We start from the raw sequence: 19053 nt of genomic DNA, 5'->3' as shown, positions 1-19053 counted from the left end.
GTTATTTTCCTAGTCTTCTCTCCCTCTATACGCAGTGTTATTTCGTATATCTTATGAGGTTCGCTAACTCTGGTATCTGCAGTTTCCACTTGAATGTATTCATTCGTGTTCACTGTCTCCAGATGATTCATCAGGATCTTGCGAGCTATGCTGATTTCTGCTGCGCTGTCTAGCATTGTCTGGGCCTACTCTCCGTTTTTCAGCTGTGTCCTCAGTATTCTTGGCATGTTCGATTATTTTAATACTGGCTACCTTCTTTCTTGGAAATTGTAATTTTTTTACTTTGAGCAGGTTCCTTGTCTTTGGACTTGGCGTGCCCTTCCCTTTGTTCTGACCGTCCTCTTCTTTCCGATTTCTGCGAAAAAGATTGAGAGGGGTGTGTATCATTACTTTGATATCTATCAGGCTTTTTCAAATTATCCCTATTTCTAAGGTTGTATCTTTTCTCAGAAGGCTCCCTTTGGGGAGACTGGTGTTCTCCGTTCAGAGTTCTTTCCCTCCGCGGAGGAGACCTTCCTCTGGACTGGAATCTTTTTTCTTTGGGACTGGATTGTTTATTTCCATCCCCGCTCTTCTTTGAAGTGTTTTGATTATTTTTAATAAATATCTTTTCTGGATTTTCAAGAAGTTGGGGTTTTACCGGTTTCCCACCCAAACTATCTCTTCCTAGTTCTTCATAGGATTTTTCTATGATTCTGGCCAGTTCAATTGGTTGGTCTGCTATATCTGTTTCTTTCATTTTCTGGAGGTAAGTTATATCCTCCATTGCCAATTGAACTAACTCTCTATATGCCTTTTTTAATTCTTTTATTTAAACAAAGAGTTCTTCGCTTGACATTTTTTCGATGTCTGGGTGTGGTGTGTAGCTGGCTAGAACCGGCCACGTTGCTCCTGGTCTGCCTAATGGACCGAGCCTGGTGATGTGATCATTATGTTTTAGGGCGCCTTGAAACCAGAGCAGGTGCTCTTGGTATTTTAATGGGATTTCAATCTCCTCGAAAGGAGTATATTCTTCCGGTGGTTCCTCTATTTTGTAATAGTGGAATTCGTGTGTTATAGCGTTTGCCGCTGGAAAGTTTATCCATAAATAGAATACCTCTGTCTGCCGATATTTGTGTGCCTCTATCACGAAAATGACTGTACCACCTCGTGCTGTCAGTCCATTTTCTATAAGTTTTAAAGTTATAGTTTTTCTTATGTTGACCGGAATGAGGATAGCATTCCGGTCATTCTGTAGGAGACTCGTGTCATCATCTAGGAGTTGATTTGCTATTCTCAATGCCTCCCTATCGACATCACTGTCTGGCATTTTACTGTCAGAAAGGTTTTTTTTGTTTTGCAGATCAAGTTTCAAGGAGACAAAAGATTAGGTGCACAATATTTTGGAACACTGTATCCTTCAACGTTGAATAAACCAGAAACTTTACATAGGAATCTCTTCGGACTAAGTTCCGGCAGATTTTAACCTTTCACCCACTCCAGACGTCTATTGGAGTATTTACGGGAAAAAGGGTCTGCGTGAAAAAGCACGACTGAGTTACTCTAACGTTAGTTTTATCGCCTTACCAAACGTTGGGCGCCATGTAGTGTAGTTCCTATTTTCCCTATAGGCCCTGCGCATTGGAATAACATAAACAACAGTGTAGACGTAGGACTGAGGTCGTCTAGGTCTCTACTGACTATGTTAGACTTAATTTAGGTTTGCGCCAGCTAGCTCAGAGGTCACTGGAAACTTTCTTGACTGAATAGGAAGGGATCAGCTTCCCTGGCTCAGACAAGAAGGGATTCAGCTTCCGACAACCGCATAAACATGACAACTTTGCTCTCTCGGAAATAAGAGTAAATCTCTAGAGTCGTGTGAAAACAATAGACAGTTATTTCACTCAGTCAGATGTGCGTTCTTAGTTTCACCAGAGTGCAGAGAAGACAGAGACGGGCATTTTCAATAAAAGGTATTATTTATTGAACAGTTTTCCTTCTCATGCACGAGAAATGAATTGCCACTATTGCAATACTTAATATAAAGTAAAGTACGCACAGTAAAAGGAGTATTATGAAATAATACTGTAAAAGCATTGATATGGTTTCTTGGCCATAAGATACTTTAAAATGGATAAAATATATACATTCATATATACATTGGCTAACGTGCTCAACTGGTGCTTCTAACTACGCCTACTCCGGTGTACCTGACCTAAGCCTAATACTGGGAAGGAGTAAGTAAGTAGCAGTTTAAGTTAAGTAGGTTTTTGCCAAGAATCTGATCCAAGAATTCTCTCTAAGGGTTTAGTCAGCACTGTACCTTGGGAATAGAATGTAGGAGGTCTGGTATCTCTCTCTCAGGACTCGATATCCCAGTCACCCGCAAGGGTAGGCTGGAAACGACGGAGGCTGGATTTTCTCGGCAGGAGAAAAGACAGCGTCTTTCTCAGCGCGTCAAAGAGGAGGGGCAGCGTCCGTGGGCTTCTCGCATCTGCTGGGCTCTCTGCACGTAGACAGCTGCTCTGCTCCAGAATTCACCACTGTGTGTTTGCTTAAGGCAACGTTGGCATATTTATACCTGAAAGGTGCCGGGTTTGACGTAAGGTTGGACATAAGAGGTCTATAAAGATGTCACCAAGAACTGGCCGTTATTACAGTGCTTCGCAGGAGTTCTAGGACAAAATCAAAACAAAGCTAACAGGGATTTCCCAGGTTGCTAGAGGTTTGGTATGTTGAAAGAACTCATTGTGCTTTCTAGGAATCTAAGGAAGTAGCTATTGCCGTGCTTTGGACTGCAAGGGTGATTTAGTAAAATATGGATCTGATCTTTATGCCATTATATGGATATTATCAATTACAGTCAAGTAAGGGCATAAAATGGTAATATTGATTATGGTTCCTAGATAAACATACAACAATGGATGCAAATCCTTGCTCCATCAATGGTATTATTATTCAGTGCTTCTTCCTGGGATTCAGTCTGAATATCATGTATTAGGTCGGACAACATGAAGCCCTATTTTGCTACGGCTGTTCAGCACCTCTGCTAACATTCAGACACAACACCAGGGAACATCTGCTGTTTCCTGTCACTCGCACTGCAATTCTTATCATATAAACTGGGTCTTGCCGTTTGGAAAACAGAGAGGAGAATTCTTGCGGAAGGAGAGCTCATGGAACGTGCACACCAGACTTGCGCAACCTAAGATGGAGACCACCTAACTACAAATTCCAGGTATGGGGCCCGGTTCTAGTCCCTGAGATCTCGATATATTTCCTGCTCTCACATAGTGAAGATAGGCTTAGACAAATATATCATTTACCATGATAGGGATTTTCAGTGTCTGTAGGTTTGCAGATCACTTTGCTGAGTTGCATATGTTTTATAATCGCAGCACAGTTGCTTCATAATCGAGCACGGACGTTTTAATAAATATTTAAACTTACATTGTGTCTATCTTTTGTTTATTATGGACATGCATGAGTGAAATAAATGGAAGGTGATCTATTACCACAGTTCCCTAAGGGAATGGAGTGTTGTGTTCTATTGACCTGTTACTCTGGTATGGTTATAAGGGCAGATTAGGCACCGTGAGCTAGTCGGATTCAGGCCCATATGTGCTGATGTAGTATGGTGACTCAGTGATTCTGACGTTCTTTGGTCCAAGGCTCAGTTCTGCACAAGCAGAAACCTTGCAACAGATTATAGTGGAGTGGGGAAGACTGGAGTGGGATAGATAGGGGTGGAGTGGGGTACAGTAGGGTGGGGTAGGTTTGACTGGGGTATATTGAGGTAGAATGAGGTGATTGGAATGGGGGAGGCTGGAGTGGGGTAGATTGGAATGGGTAAGACTGGAAAGGGATAGATTGGGGTACAGTGGAGTTGGGTAGCTTGTGGTAGAGTGGGAAGGAGTGAGGTAGAGTGCACAGCGCTCTGATACCTTTGGGTCTAGCCAGCGCTATATAAAACTTTTAAATAAATAAATAAAATATATTAGGGTGTTGTAGATTGGGGTATGGGGAGTGAGGTATACTGAAGTAGGTTCGATTGTATTGGGGTAGAGTCTGTTGTTTGGGGTGGGGTAGATTGGATTTGGGTAGATTGGCTAGAGTGAGGCTAGATTGGTGTAGATTGGAGTGGAGTTGAATGGGTGATAGTGAGGTTGATCTGGGTGGAGTAGGTTGGAGTGGGGTCGATTGGGTTGGGGCATATTGGGTAGAGTTGAAATGGGTAGATTGGATTGGGGGAGATTGTGGAAGAATAGGATAGATTGGAGTGGGGTAGATTGTAGGACAGTGGGATAGGTTAGAGTAGGGTAGATTAGAGTGGGTTAGATGAGTGGGGTAGATTGGGGTAGAATGAAGTGATGTGGAACAGGGTAGAGTAGATTGGGGTGGGGTAGATTGGGTAGAGTGGAGTGGGGTAGACTGGAGTGTAGATTGGGATAGATAGTAGTAGAGTGAGGTAGATTGGAGTGGGGTAGATTGGAGTGTTTAAGAGTGGGATAGATTGGAGTTGGTTGGAGTGGGGGTTCATTGGTGTTGGATAGATTGGAGTGATTAGATTGGGGTAGAGTGGGGGAGAGTGGAGTAGATTTGGATTGATTGTAGGGGAGTGGGGTAGATAGGGTTAGAGTTAGGGTCGAATACAAAGCAGCAGCAGTCACCATGGAATATGCAAATGGGCGGCATTCTTGATAATAGTTTTAACCGCATGAAATGACCAGGTCACATAGATGTAACTGGTCCTACAACAGGGTGACTTCCAACCACCCTCTTGTTTTTCAACCAGTGTAACGCAGTTTACATGACGGGTTTGTAATGGGCAATGTCAGACTTGCCTGTACCGCAATCAGGCAGTGTCTGATGGGCTGGTCTGACAGGTATCTGTGGGGCCCTTTTAGGGCTGGCTGTGAGTCTGTTTTAGGGCCAGGTCGGGCAGTTTTTACTGAGGACTTCCATGATATTAACACAAGCATTGCCTGTAACAAACACAAATGCCTGCAGTCTCGTGTATCTTACAAAACGTTTTTTGCGACCTGGATCAATAATCAGGGTCCCTTTTATGTTTGTGGCCAGGCCTACTTTTGTCCCAGTCCGACCCTGGTAATGAGAACGGTTAAAGTGCACGGGTAGAGTGTTTACTGTTGCTGACTGAAAACAGCACCGCCTGAAGCCGACCCACAGTGGTGCATTAATGGCTCAACAATTGCAACATTGAAGGGCTTTGGCTGGAAAAGGAAGCAGTGTCGCCTCTACAGTCTGCGATTCTGAGCAAATCACTGAATCTCCAGGAAAAAGAAAATGAATGTGAACAGGTGTCCAATTGCAGAGAAAAAACTCATAAGGTCATGGTGTACAATGTCAGCTCACACAATTTACTGTTATTAGGTCAGTTTAACAGTAAGAGGGTTCATACATCTAATAATCAGAATCACATTACACATACAAGCAAACAACAGAAGCGTACATCTTCCTACAGCTCAGGCTAATGTTACATATACAGATCTAGTGCTGTGCAGCGAGGCTGCCAGGTAACATTACATATACAAACAACAGAAGCGTATATCTTCCTACAGCTCAGGCTAATGTTACATATACAGATCTAGTGCTGCGCAGCCAAGGCTGCCAGGTAACATTACATATACAAACAACAGAAGCGTACATCTTCCTACTGCTCAGGCTAATGTTACATATACAGATCTAGTGCTGCGCAGCCGAGGCTGCCAGGTAACATTACATATACAAACAACAGAAGCGTTCATCTTCCTACAGCTCAGGCTAATGTTACATATACAGATCTAGTGCTGCGCAGCCGAGGCTGCCAGGTAACATTACATATACAAACAACAGAAGCGTACATCTTCCTACAGCTCAGGCTAATGTTACATATACAGATCTAGTGCTGCGCAGCCAAGGCTGCCAGGTAACATTACATATACAAACAACAGAAGCGTACATCTTCCTACAGCTCAGGCTAATGTTACATATACAGATCTAGTGCTGCGCAGCCGAGGCTGCCAGGTAACATTACATATACAAACAACAGAAGCGTACATCTTCCTACAGCTCAGGCTAATGTTACATATACAGATCTAGTGCTGCGCAGCCGAGGCTGCCAGGTAACATTACATATACAAACAACAGAAGCGTACATCTTCCTACAGCTCAGGCTAATGTTACATATACAGATCTAGTGCTGCGCAGCCAAGGCTGCCAGGTAACATTACATATACAAACAACAGAAGCGTACATCTTCCTACTGCTCAGGCTAATGTTACATATACAGATCTAGTGCTGCGCAGCCGAGGCTGCCAGGTAACATTACATATACAAACAACAGAAGCGTACATCTTCCTACAGCTCAGGCTAATGTTACATATACAGATCTAGTGCTGCGCAGCCAAGGCTGCCAGGTAACATTACATATACAAACAACAGAAGCGTATATCTTCCTACAGCTCAGGCTAATGTTACATATACAGATCTAGTGCTGCGCAGCCGAGGCTGTCAGGTAACATTACATATACAAACAACAGAAGCATAGATCTTCCTAAAGCTCGGGCTAATGTTACATATACAGATCTAGTGCTGCACAGTCAAGGCTGCCAGGTAACATTACATATACAAACAACAGAAGCGTACATCTTCCTACAGCTCAGGCTAATGTTACATATACAGATCTAGTGCTGCGCAGCCAAGGCTGCCAGGTAACATTACATATACAGACAACAGAAGCGTACATCTTCCTACAACTCAGGCTAATTTTACATATACAGATCTAGTGCTGCGCAGCTGAGGCTGCCAGGTAACATTACATATACAAACAACAGAAGCGTACATCTTCCTACAGCTCAGGCTAATGTTACATATACAGATCTAGTGCTGCGCAGCCGAGGCTGCCAGGTAACATTACATATACAGACAACAGAAGCGTACATCTTCCTACAGCTCAGGCTAATGTTACATATACAGATCTAGTGCTGCGCAGCCGAGGCTGCCAGGTAACATTACATATACAAACAACAGAAGCGTATATCTTCCTACAGCTCAGGCTAATGTTACATATACAGATCTAGTGCTGCACAGCCAAGGCTGCCAGGTAACATTACATATACAGACAACAGAAGCGTATATCTTCCTACAGCTCAGGCTAATGTTACATATACAGATCTAGTGCTGCGCAGCCGAGGCTGCTAGTTAACATTACATATACAAACAACAGAAGCGTACATCTTCCTACAGCTCAGGCTAATGTTACATATACAGATCTAGTGCTGCGCAGCCGAGGCTGCCAGGTAACATTACATATGCAAACAACAGAAGCGTACATCTTCCTACAGCTCAGGCTAATGTTACATATACAGATCTAGTGCTGCGCAGCCAAGGCTGACAGGTAACATTACATATACATACAACTGAAGCGTACATCTTCCTACAGCTCAGGCTAATGTTACATATACAGATCTAGTGCTGCGCAGCCGAGGCTGCCAGGTAACATTACATATACAAACAACAGAAGCGTATATCTTCCTACAGCTCAGGCTAATGTTACATATACAGATCTAGTGCTGCGCAGCCGAGGCTGCCAGGTAACATTACATATACAAACAACAGAAGCGTATATCTTCCTACAGCTCAGGCTAATGTTACATATACAGATCTAGTGCTGCGCAGCCGAGGCTGCCAGGTAACATTACATATACAAACAACAGAAGCGTATATCTTCCTACAGCTCAGGCTAATGTTACATATACAGATCTAGTGCTAAGCAGCCGAGGCTGCCAGGTAACATTACACATACAAACAACAGAAGCGTACATCTTCCTACAGCTCAGGCTAATGTTACATATACAGATCTAGAGCTGCGCAGCAGAGGCTGCCAGGTAACATTACATATACAAACAACAGAAGCGTACATCTTCCTACAGCTCAGGCTAATGTTACATATACAGATCTAGTGCTGCGCAGCCAAGGCTGCCAGGTAACATTACATATACAAACAACAGAAGCGTACATCTTCCTACAGCTCAGGCTAATGTTACATATACAGATCTAGAGCTGCGCAGCAGAGGCTGCCAGGTATTATTACATATACAAACAACAGAAGCTTACATCTTCCTACAGTTCAGGCTAATGTTACATATACAGATCTAGAGCTGCGCAGCAGAGGCTGCCAGGTATTATTACACATACAAACAACAGAAGCGTACATCTTCCTACAGCTCAGGCTAATGTTACATATACAGATCTAGTGCTGCGCAGCCGAGGCTGCCAGGTAACATTACATATACAAACAACAGAAGCGTACATCTTCCTACAACTCAGGCTAATGTTACATATACAGATCTAGTGCTGCGCAGCCGAGGCTGCCAGGTAACATTACATATACAAACAACAGAAGCGTACATCTTCCTAGAGCTCAGGCTAATGTTACATATACAGATCTAAAGCTGCGCAGCCGAGGCTGGCAGGTAACATTACATATACAAACAACAGAAGCGTACATCTTCCTACAGCTCAGGCTAATGTTACATATACAGATCTAGTGCTGCGCAGCCAAGGCTGCCAGGTAACATTACATATACAAACAACAGAAGCGTACATCTTCCTAGAGCTCAGGCTAATGTTACATATACAGATCTAAAGCTGCGCAGGCGAGGCTGGCAGGTAACATTACATATACAAACAACAGAAGCGTACATCTTCCTACAGCTCAGGCTAATGTTACATATACAGATCTAGTGCTGCGCAGCCGAGGCTGCCAGGTAACATTACATATACAAACAACAGAAGCGTACATCTTCCTACAGCTCAGGCTAATGTTACATATACAGATCTAGTGCTGCGCAGCCGAGGCTGCCAGGTAACATTACATATACAAACAACAGAAGCGTACATCTTCCTACAGCTCAGGCTAATGTTACATATACAGCTCTAGTGCTGCGCAGCCAAGGCTGCCAGGTAACATTACATATACAAACAACAGAAGCGTACATCTTCCTACAGCTCAGGCTAATGTTACCTATACAGATCTAGTGCTGCGCAGCCGAGGCTGCCAGGTAACATTACATGTACAAACAACAGAAGCGTACATCTTCCTACAGCTCAGGCTAATGTTACATATACAGATCTAGTGCTGGGCAGCCGAGGCTGCCAGGTAACATTACATAGACAAACAACAGAAGCGTACATCTTCCTACAGCTCAGGCTAATGTTACATATACAGATCTAGTGCTGCGCAGCCGAGGCTGCCAGGTAACATTACATATACAAACAACAGAAGCGTATATCTTCCTACAGCTCAGGCTAATGTTACATATACAGATCTAGTGCTGCACAGCCAAGGCTGCCAGGTAACATTACATATACAGACAACAGAAGCGTATATCTTCCTACAGCTCAGGCTAATGTTACATATACAGATCTAGTGCTGCGCAGCCGAGGCTGCTAGTTAACATTACATATACAAACAACAGAAGCGTACATCTTCCTACAGCTCAGGCTAATGTTACATATACAGATCTAGTGCTGCGCAGCCGAGGCTGCCAGGTAACATTACATATGCAAACAACAGAAGCGTACATCTTCCTACAGCTCAGGCTAATGTTACATATACAGATCTAGTGCTGCGCAGCCAAGGCTGACAGGTAACATTACATATACATACAACTGAAGCGTACATCTTCCTACAGCTCAGGCTAATGTTACATATACAGATCTAGTGCTGCGCAGCCGAGGCTGCCAGGTAACATTACATATACAAACAACAGAAGCGTATATCTTCCTACAGCTCAGGCTAATGTTACATATACAGATCTAGTGCTGCGCAGCCGAGGCTGCCAGGTAACATTACATATACAAACAACAGAAGCGTATATCTTCCTACAGCTCAGGCTAATGTTACATATACAGATCTAGTGCTGCGCAGCCGAGGCTGCCAGGTAACATTACATATACAAACAACAGAAGCGTATATCTTCCTACAGCTCAGGCTAATGTTACATATACAGATCTAGTGCTAAGCAGCCGAGGCTGCCAGGTAACATTACACATACAAACAACAGAAGCGTACATCTTCCTACAGCTCAGGCTAATGTTACATATACAGATCTAGAGCTGCGCAGCAGAGGCTGCCAGGTAACATTACATATACAAACAACAGAAGCGTACATCTTCCTACAGCTCAGGCTAATGTTACATATACAGATCTAGTGCTGCGCAGCCAAGGCTGCCAGGTAACATTACATATACAAACAACAGAAGCGTACATCTTCCTACAGCTCAGGCTAATGTTACATATACAGATCTAGAGCTGCGCAGCAGAGGCTGCCAGGTATTATTACATATACAAACAACAGAAGCGTACATCTTCCTACAGCTCAGGCTAATGTTACATATACAGATCTAGTGCTGCGCAGCCGAGGCTGCCAGGTAACATTACATATACAAACAACAGAAGCGTACATCTTCCTACAACTCAGGCTAATGTTACATATACAGATCTAGTGCTGCGCAGCCGAGGCTGCCAGGTAACATTACATATACAAACAACAGAAGCGTAAATCTTCCTAGAGCTCAGGCTAATGTTACATATACAGATCTAAAGCTGCGCAGCCGAGGCTGGCAGGTAACATTACATATACAAACAACAGAAGCGTACATCTTCCTACAGCTCAGGCTAATGTTACATATACAGATCTAGTGCTGCGCAGCCAAGGCTGCCAGGTAACATTACATATACAAACAACAGAAGCGTACATCTTCCTAGAGCTCAGGCTAATGTTACATATACAGATCTAAAGCTGCGCAGGCGAGGCTGGCAGGTAACATTACATATACAAACAACAGAAGCGTACATCTTCCTACAGCTCAGGCTAATGTTACATATACAGATCTAGTGCTGCGCAGCCGAGGCTGCCAGGTAACATTACATATACAAACAACAGAAGCGTACATCTTCCTACAGCTCAGGCTAATGTTACATATACAGATCTAGTGCTGCGCAGCCGAGGCTGCCAGGTAACATTACATATACAAACAACAGAAGCGTACATCTTCCTACAGCTCAGGCTAATGTTACATATACAGCTCTAGTGCTGCGCAGCCAAGGCTGCCAGGTAACATTACATATACAAACAACAGAAGCGTACATCTTCCTACAGCTCAGGCTAATGTTACCTATACAGATCTAGTGCTGCGCAGCCGAGGCTGCCAGGTAACATTACATGTACAAACAACAGAAGCGTACATCTTCCTACAGCTCAGGCTAATGTTACATATACAGATCTAGTGCTGCGCAGCCGAGGCTGCCAGGTAACATTACATAGACAAACAACAGAAGCGTACATCTTCCTACAGTTCAGGCTAATGTTACATATACAGATCTAGAGCTGCGCAGCCGAGGCTGGCAGGTAACATTACATATACAAACAACAGAAGCGTACATCTTCCTACAGTTCAGGCTAATGTTACATATACAGATCTAGAGCTGCGCAGCAGAGGCTGCCAGGTATTATTACACATACAAACAACAGAAGCGTACATCTTCCTACAGCTCAGGCTAATGTTACATATACAGCTCTAGTGCTGCGCAGCCAAGGCTGCCAGGTGACATTACATATACAAACAACAGAAGCGTACATCTTCCTACAGCTCACGCTAATGTTACCTATACAGATCTAGTGCTGCGCAGCCGAGGCTGCCAGGTAACATTACATATACAAACAACAGAAGCGTACATCTTCCTACAGCTCAGGCTAATGTTACATATACAGATCTAGTGCTGCGCATCCAAGGCTGCCAGGCAACATTGCATATACAAACAACAGAAGCGTACATCTTCCTACAGCTCAGGCTAATGTTACATATACAGATCTAGTGCTGCGCAGCCGAGGCTGCCAGGTAACATTACATATACAAACAACAGAAGCGTATATCTTCCTACAGCTCAGGCTAATGTTACATATACAGATCTAGTGCTGCGCAGCCAAGGCTGCCAGGTAACATTACATATACAAACAACAGAAGTATACATCTTCCTACAGCTCAGGCTAATGTTTCATATACAGATCTAGTGCTGCGCAGCCAAGGCTGCCAGGTAACATTACATATACAAACAACAGAAGCGTACATCTTCCTACAGCTCAGGCTAATGTTACCTATACAGATCTAGTGCTGCGCAGCCAAGGCTGCCAGGTAACATTACATATACACACAACCGAAGCGTACATCTTCCTACAGCTCAGGCTAATGTTACATATACAGATCTAGTGCTGCGCAGCCGAGGCTGCCAGGTAACATTGTAAAGGCCCCTGAATATCTCTGTGGCCGGAAACATGAGACTATAAGTATCCGAAGACTCTGGATTGCTCGCAGCATGTGGTAGGATCTCTAAGCCAGCTCAGTACCCCTTTCTTCCTCCATTTGATAACAACCCTGCCCTTAGCCGGTAAAAAGGCAATGGCAGTAAGCTTCCGGGGTGACTCGGGGACTTCCTTTACATATCCAAGTAGGGCCACCATGGGGGAGGTGACCAGCTTGGCAGAGAGAATAGTCTTGATTACCGCCAGCATGCGACACTGCCAGGCCATCTGCAAGAAATCTGAATTTGTTGCTCTACACCTCTAACAACTGGAGTCCATAGCTAACCTGCTAACAACAGGTAAATTGCTCTATGTATATATTTTATCAGCCTAGGTCTAAATCTCCTGCTGGGGGAAATATCTCTAATCTGTTGGCAGCATTATATCCACTTCACTTATACAATCTCATGGCCCAATTCCTGCCTCCATTTTGTCTTCATGCGTAAATCACTGAGTGCACTTTATCCAAACTGTACATTTATGTAATCGGCTTTGCGGGGCTCGCGACCGCATGGACCAAAGTGAGGCGATGCCAAGATAATGGATCATCTGGCATTTCCTGGAATAACTCTGTCATACAGCATCGAAGTTGGTGATATTTCCGAATAACTATAACTATGAAGGCATCACTTTGCAAGCATTCTGATAGCAAATGTTTTATTATTGTTTTATTATTCAGGTTTTCAACTCCTCAGCTGTCTGATTGCCCGAGGATTAGGTAATTCTCATCTCAGGTTATGAAGCAGAGGGAAGTTTAGCAAAAATGGCCTTTCCTTCCCCACTAGTTTAGCCAGCCTGTCCCATCCCCAGTAGGTACATCTTACTGCATGGATTTCTGACACAGACTGGTGCGCAGTGGAACCGGGGCTGCTAGTTCCACTTCAATGCCACAGTGTGGGGGTTGTCTCATGTTAGGGAAGCAGTGAAGGTCAAACTGTGCCTGGGTCATAAGGTGATATACTTCAAAGCTGGGAGCTCGAATCCTGCATGCTTGCATAGCAGGTGCATCTTGCTCCGCGCTATTCAGAGCTGTCCACCTCCCCGCGCTGATTTTAATCAACTGAGAATATCCAGGTCCAGCTTTATTTAGCGGCATCTGGATATTCTGAAACAGGTACGACAGTTTAGGGAGCAGCTTTATCTTCATAAGGCAAGTCCCCCGCCATTGATATCAGCACTTTGATCCATCTATCTGTTTAGTACTTTGTCACAAACTTCACACAGTTTTCACTAGGTATTGTGGACAAATTCCCATGACACCCAACTCACAGGTATCTGCAGCGTTACCTGCAGCTCAGAGGTAGTTCTCCACCTGGTGAGGGGCATCATAGACCAATTGATTTTTAAAGACCATTCCCCCGATACTGTTATTTCAGTAATTATAGGATGAAGACTACAATCAGAGACCTTGAGCAATAGCAGAATATCGTCTGCATACATCGAGAGAACGAACCTACGATACCTAATTGTAGGCCTCTGTGGTTGTGGAAGAAGGTGGCAGGTGGCTACGCAGTGAGGGAAAAGGATCGAAGAGAGAAGACAACCTTGCCTGATGCTTCTACGTTTTGATATTGGAGAACACAAATTGTTGGCTTATTTTCTTGCCTTGGTGGTAGTATGTAGTAGAGTGATGCATTTGAGCACAGCTTTGCCCATTCCCATCCCTTCTAGTAGTATGAGTAAGAAAGGCAATTATACCTCTCCTCCCCTTCGCCGCACCACTGGGCAGTAGTATGGTTATCTAGCAATTTACCTTCACTGTCCACTGTGCTACAGATATCCAGCCTTTTTAGGTTTAGTATAGCTAGTTTTGGTTGGGGTGAAGAACTCACATATTCTTACTATAGTGATGAAATCTCTTGCTCTGGTCATGCCATCCTATCTCTTAACGATCTTAATATCATGTAACTTTAGATATGCATTCACCCCTGGTAATGGCTTTAAACACTTCCCAGAGCATAGCCCCAGAGGCAACCGAGCCCTGGTTTACCATGAGGTACGATAAAATTGCTTGCCTGTTTTCTGTTTAAAGACTGGGGTCTGCCAGAACGAGGGGAAGTGGCTGCAAACATGTCTCTAATTTAAATTTGTTTTTTAAATGGTGTTGTCACAGTTGAGCCATACTTATTGAACCCCACAACCACACACCAGACCTCTCCATCACAGAAGTTGTCCAGAGGCCTTGTTTAACCAATATGGCCACTTCCTTAGCAAAGGAGGAAGAGTAATAGAAGTACAAGCTCCCGCTATTGGCAAAATGATTAGCTCTCACAGCACCCACCTAATCTCTATTGAAGTACACAATCACTTGTCGAGCCTTGTGGTTGTCATTCACCCCGCTCACATTCCAGACAGGTCATGCGACACCCATCTAATGTCTATTGAAGTGCACAATCGCCATTCGAGCCTTGTGATTGTCATTCACCCCGCTCACATTCCAGATAGGTCAAGAGACACCCACCTAATGTCTATTTAAGTACACAATCACTAGTCGAGCCTTGTGGTGGTGATTCACCCCGCTCACATTCCAGTTAGGTAGCCTAATCTTACATTTGGGGCTTGCCTCAGTCATATGTGTTGTGTCTGCAGTTTTCACTCCCTCTTCCCTCTAAGCTCTCCTGTCAGATCAGAAGCATGTCTGGCACCAAACAACTGTCCAAGCTGTGTTCTAGTAAGTCGCCCAAACAGCTCTCCCAACAATCGCCTACCCACATTGCATGAGTAACCTTCCCAGAGCTTTACAGTCTAGCCTCTGGGTGGCTAAACGGGCATCAATCACATTGTAGTACAGACTCATGAGATGCTCCGCAGTGTTAGATATAACAGTAGTGATAGAAGCCCGTTCTTCTTGCATATCGATGAGAGATTAACTTGTCTTGAGATTGTATGTGGTTATTCGAGGATTAGTAGCTGGTGAATTCTGTATGGGGAGACCCTTTCTAACTCACACACTGACTGCCTCCCTCTTTTAGAATTTGTAAAGCACAAGAGCAAGTCTTACTCACTGTGGAATTAACAACAGTTCGCCTTTCACGAACAGGTAGAGAGAACCTTCCAGATTTTTTATAATCTCTATCCAAGTGTCAATATCTTCAAGATGGTGAAACAACAACCTATCAATTTGGGATTCACTAAAGGCCTTCTTAAGGGGCCTTATAATAAATAAAGTTACACATAAGAATAAGATCTATAGAGAAGCTGTGACTTCCTTAGAAATGGAAATGGCCAGAGTCCAGACAGAAATAGCCATGCACCCGGATGCCCCTACGACCAAAGTACAGGAGTGGCAAAATAAAGTAGTTACTCTAAAAGGGGAATTGGGCTCAGTTCTGAACGCTCGGGTTCTAGAGAGATGGGAGGCAGGTAAATTGGCTCATTTTGAGTATGGTGAGGGGGCTGGAAAGTTACTAGCCTGGAAAACAAAGACCGAGCAGGTCAGAAATAATATCTATTCAATTATCTCCAATGGTATAACATACTCTAGTGATGAAGAAATCAGGGGGGTTCTCTGGGAATTTTTTAGTGAAATATACCGTGAGGACAAAAAAATCGAAATCGAACAAGTTGAAGGTTGGTTGACGGGAGTCTCTCTTCCTACACTCACATTAGAACAACGTGCTGTTTTAGATGAAGAAGTGAGATTGGCAATTATTAATAGTAAAAAGGGAAGGGCATCCGGCCCAGACGGCTTGCCATCAGAAATTTATAAGGTTTTGAATTTAACAATCCTCCCTTTCCTTACCGAGTTGTTTAATGATATCCTCCAAGATGGAATGCTCCCTCCTATTTCTTGGAACAATGCTTCAATAACATTGATACTGAAACCAGGAAAACCGGCAACTTGTAGTGGGTCATATAGACCAATCTCTATCCTGAACTCTGATTACAAAATCTTTGCGTCAGTGTTAGCAAATAGGTTGGGGGCAGTTGCTGCAAGTATCCTGCACTCAGATCAAAAGGGGTTTGTAAAGGGACGCCAGCTCTATGAGTTGACCTATGATCTCATAGGAGCAATTGATATGGCTTCTGTAAAATCCCTTCCACTGGCTGTTCTCACTCTAGACGCCACCAAGGCTTTCGATAGGGTCAACTGGATATACCTATCGGAAGTCTTGGGAAAATTTAATATCGGCGAAAAATTTAGGCGTGCAGTGAGACTTTTGTATCAAAATCCATCTGCCTCTTTGTTAGTCAATGGTGAATTAACTAACCCATTTAACATCACGCGGGGGACCCCCCAGGGTTGCCCTCTTTCTCCCCTCCTATTCGACCTATATATTGAGCCATTCGCTCAGCAGTTACGTGACGACTGTAACATCAAGCCCTTTAGCTTCGAGGGATGGGAGAAGAAGGTATCCCTGTATGCGGATGAAGTCCTTGTTTTTACCTCTGAACTCCGCTCGGCTTTTCCAGCTATAATTGCTTTGGCCCAGGATTATGGTAACGTGTCTGGGTATGAAATCAATGCCTCGAAGACTGACATTATGGTCTGGAACGACCCTGAGCCTGTGGCAGGGGTTCAGTTAAGTTCTGTTTTACGCTACCTGGGCCTAAATATATATAACGATATAAACGAAATAGTTCCATCAAATTTTTCGTCTACTGCTAAGGAGTGTCGCAGATTGATGAAATCATGGTCTTCGCTTCCTTTATCTCTATTGGGCAGAGCCAACTTAATTAAAATGTCAAGTCAAGTCAAGTCAAAAATTTTATTGGTATTGGTAATCGACAGAGGAGCACAAATACAATTAACAGAAAATAAAAAGATAATTTCACATTTAATCAATACAATGGTAAAAAAGATTTTAAAAATTTAAAGAAATTGTAACAAACAAATTCATTTGGTGGCTGTTTACACAACTGTAATAATTCACTCACTTGGACGATTCTGCAAGTGCGATAAATAGGGGCAAGGTATCTTGCGCGTGCGATAGATACTTTTGTATTAGGACACACGAATAGCAAGTGCTCAATATTTTGGTCTCCCCCTTCGCACAGGGGGCATAGCAACGATCCTCCTGGCAGCCATCTTACTGTGTAGGTAAGTACGGGTAAAATGCCCAGTCTTAACATAGTGATTGACCTCCTTGCACCGTGAGTCAAGGAGAACCCAATATATGGTTGAATATTCTTGTATTCCAAAGAATCTATGAAAGATTTATATGTTGACAGTTTTTTACAATGTTCGCAGTCTAATTCATAACTTAACTTTGGGGTGAAGCATTTTAAAAAGAGCTTCATTTGGGCTGCTGTCCAGCTACGTAAGATTTCCAGACTAATTTCTGCCATTTGAAATATGATTGTCATATTGTTTAAAAAAGTCTGATTTTTTCTTTCACCATCGAAGATTTCTTGTTTCAATAAGTATCTTAACCTCTTGGCTGCTAAGGCATTATTATTAATCTCATATAATTCCCATTGAAATCAATGAAAAGTCCATGACGAGTTACCCTTGTCATTAGCAGCCAAGAGGTTAATGAGCCCTCCTTTGCATGGAGAAGATTGTAGCTCCACCTGATTACGTTGGCCACCGCTGTGGCGTAGGAACTTGTAATCGCAAATTCCAAACGTAGAGCTTGAACTGGAATGCAATCAGAGACCTTCATTATTCTTCTTAAGATTTTCCCCTCTTTACGGTCCATGTAGGTCCACTGTTTTATCGGAATATACTCTGTTGCATACGATAACACAGGGGGAATTTTTGCTTTATATATTTTTATCAGAGAGGAAAAGTGCCGATTCCCAGTAGATCGATAAAGTTTTAAGAGGGCCTCAGTATGAATTTCAGATTTCTTCGTTAAATTTTCTATATGTTTTACATTGGAGATGTTCTTTGATAGTATCCTGCCTAGATAAGGATATTCGTTCACTATTTCTATTTTTTCTCCACCTAGGCTCCAACTGTATTTATCACTGGATTTCTTTCTCGTGAAGACCACAATTTTTGTTTTCTTTAAGTTCGGGATTAAGAAATTTGCTTTTGAATAATTATAAAGAATGTCCAGAGAATTTTGCAAACCGAAGGGAGTGAGATCAAGCATCACTATATCGTCAGCATAGAGTAGTGTTTGTATGCTTTGCTTAGCAATTTTTGGGGATAAACTTGAGCCCTGCTGTAACTGTTTGGGCAAATCGCTGAGGTATAGAGAAAATAGTAGTGGGGCCAGAAGACACCCTTGTTTTAGACCATTAGCTGTTCTTATCCTTTTTGTTAAGCCCTTTTCTCCCCCCATTTGTACCTGACACCAGGTGTTGGTGTGAAGATTCACTATAGTTTGGAGCAATTGTTCTGGGATTCCAAGTTCCCTGAGTTTATGCCATAAAGTTGGTCGATCAACACGGTCGAATGCAGTCGAGTAATCTATAAACACTGCGTATACTACCTGGGATTTTCCTGTTACATATTTATCTAATATTGTTTGGATGATAGCAATATTGTCTGTAACTGAATGTTTTGGCCTGAAACCAGTTTGGAACATTGGAATTTTGTCACGTGAGAAAGCCCAATCTTTAAGTCTTTGTAGAACCTCTGCTGCAAAGATTTTTCCGGCAGCGTCCATTAGTGCAATTTGCCGATAATTTCCTGCAATTGTCTTGCTCCCTTTTTTATGAATTGGGATGATGGTACTCCCCTGCCAGGATTTTGGAATTTGTCCAATTTTGAGGATATAGTTAAATAGATCCGATAACAACTTGCTCCATTCCC

This window comes from Lissotriton helveticus, chromosome 6, assembly GCF_964261635.1.
Source record: "Lissotriton helveticus chromosome 6, aLisHel1.1, whole genome shotgun sequence".
Taxonomy (NCBI): domain Eukaryota; kingdom Metazoa; phylum Chordata; class Amphibia; order Caudata; family Salamandridae; genus Lissotriton; species Lissotriton helveticus.
This window is presented reverse-complemented; position numbering follows the sequence as displayed.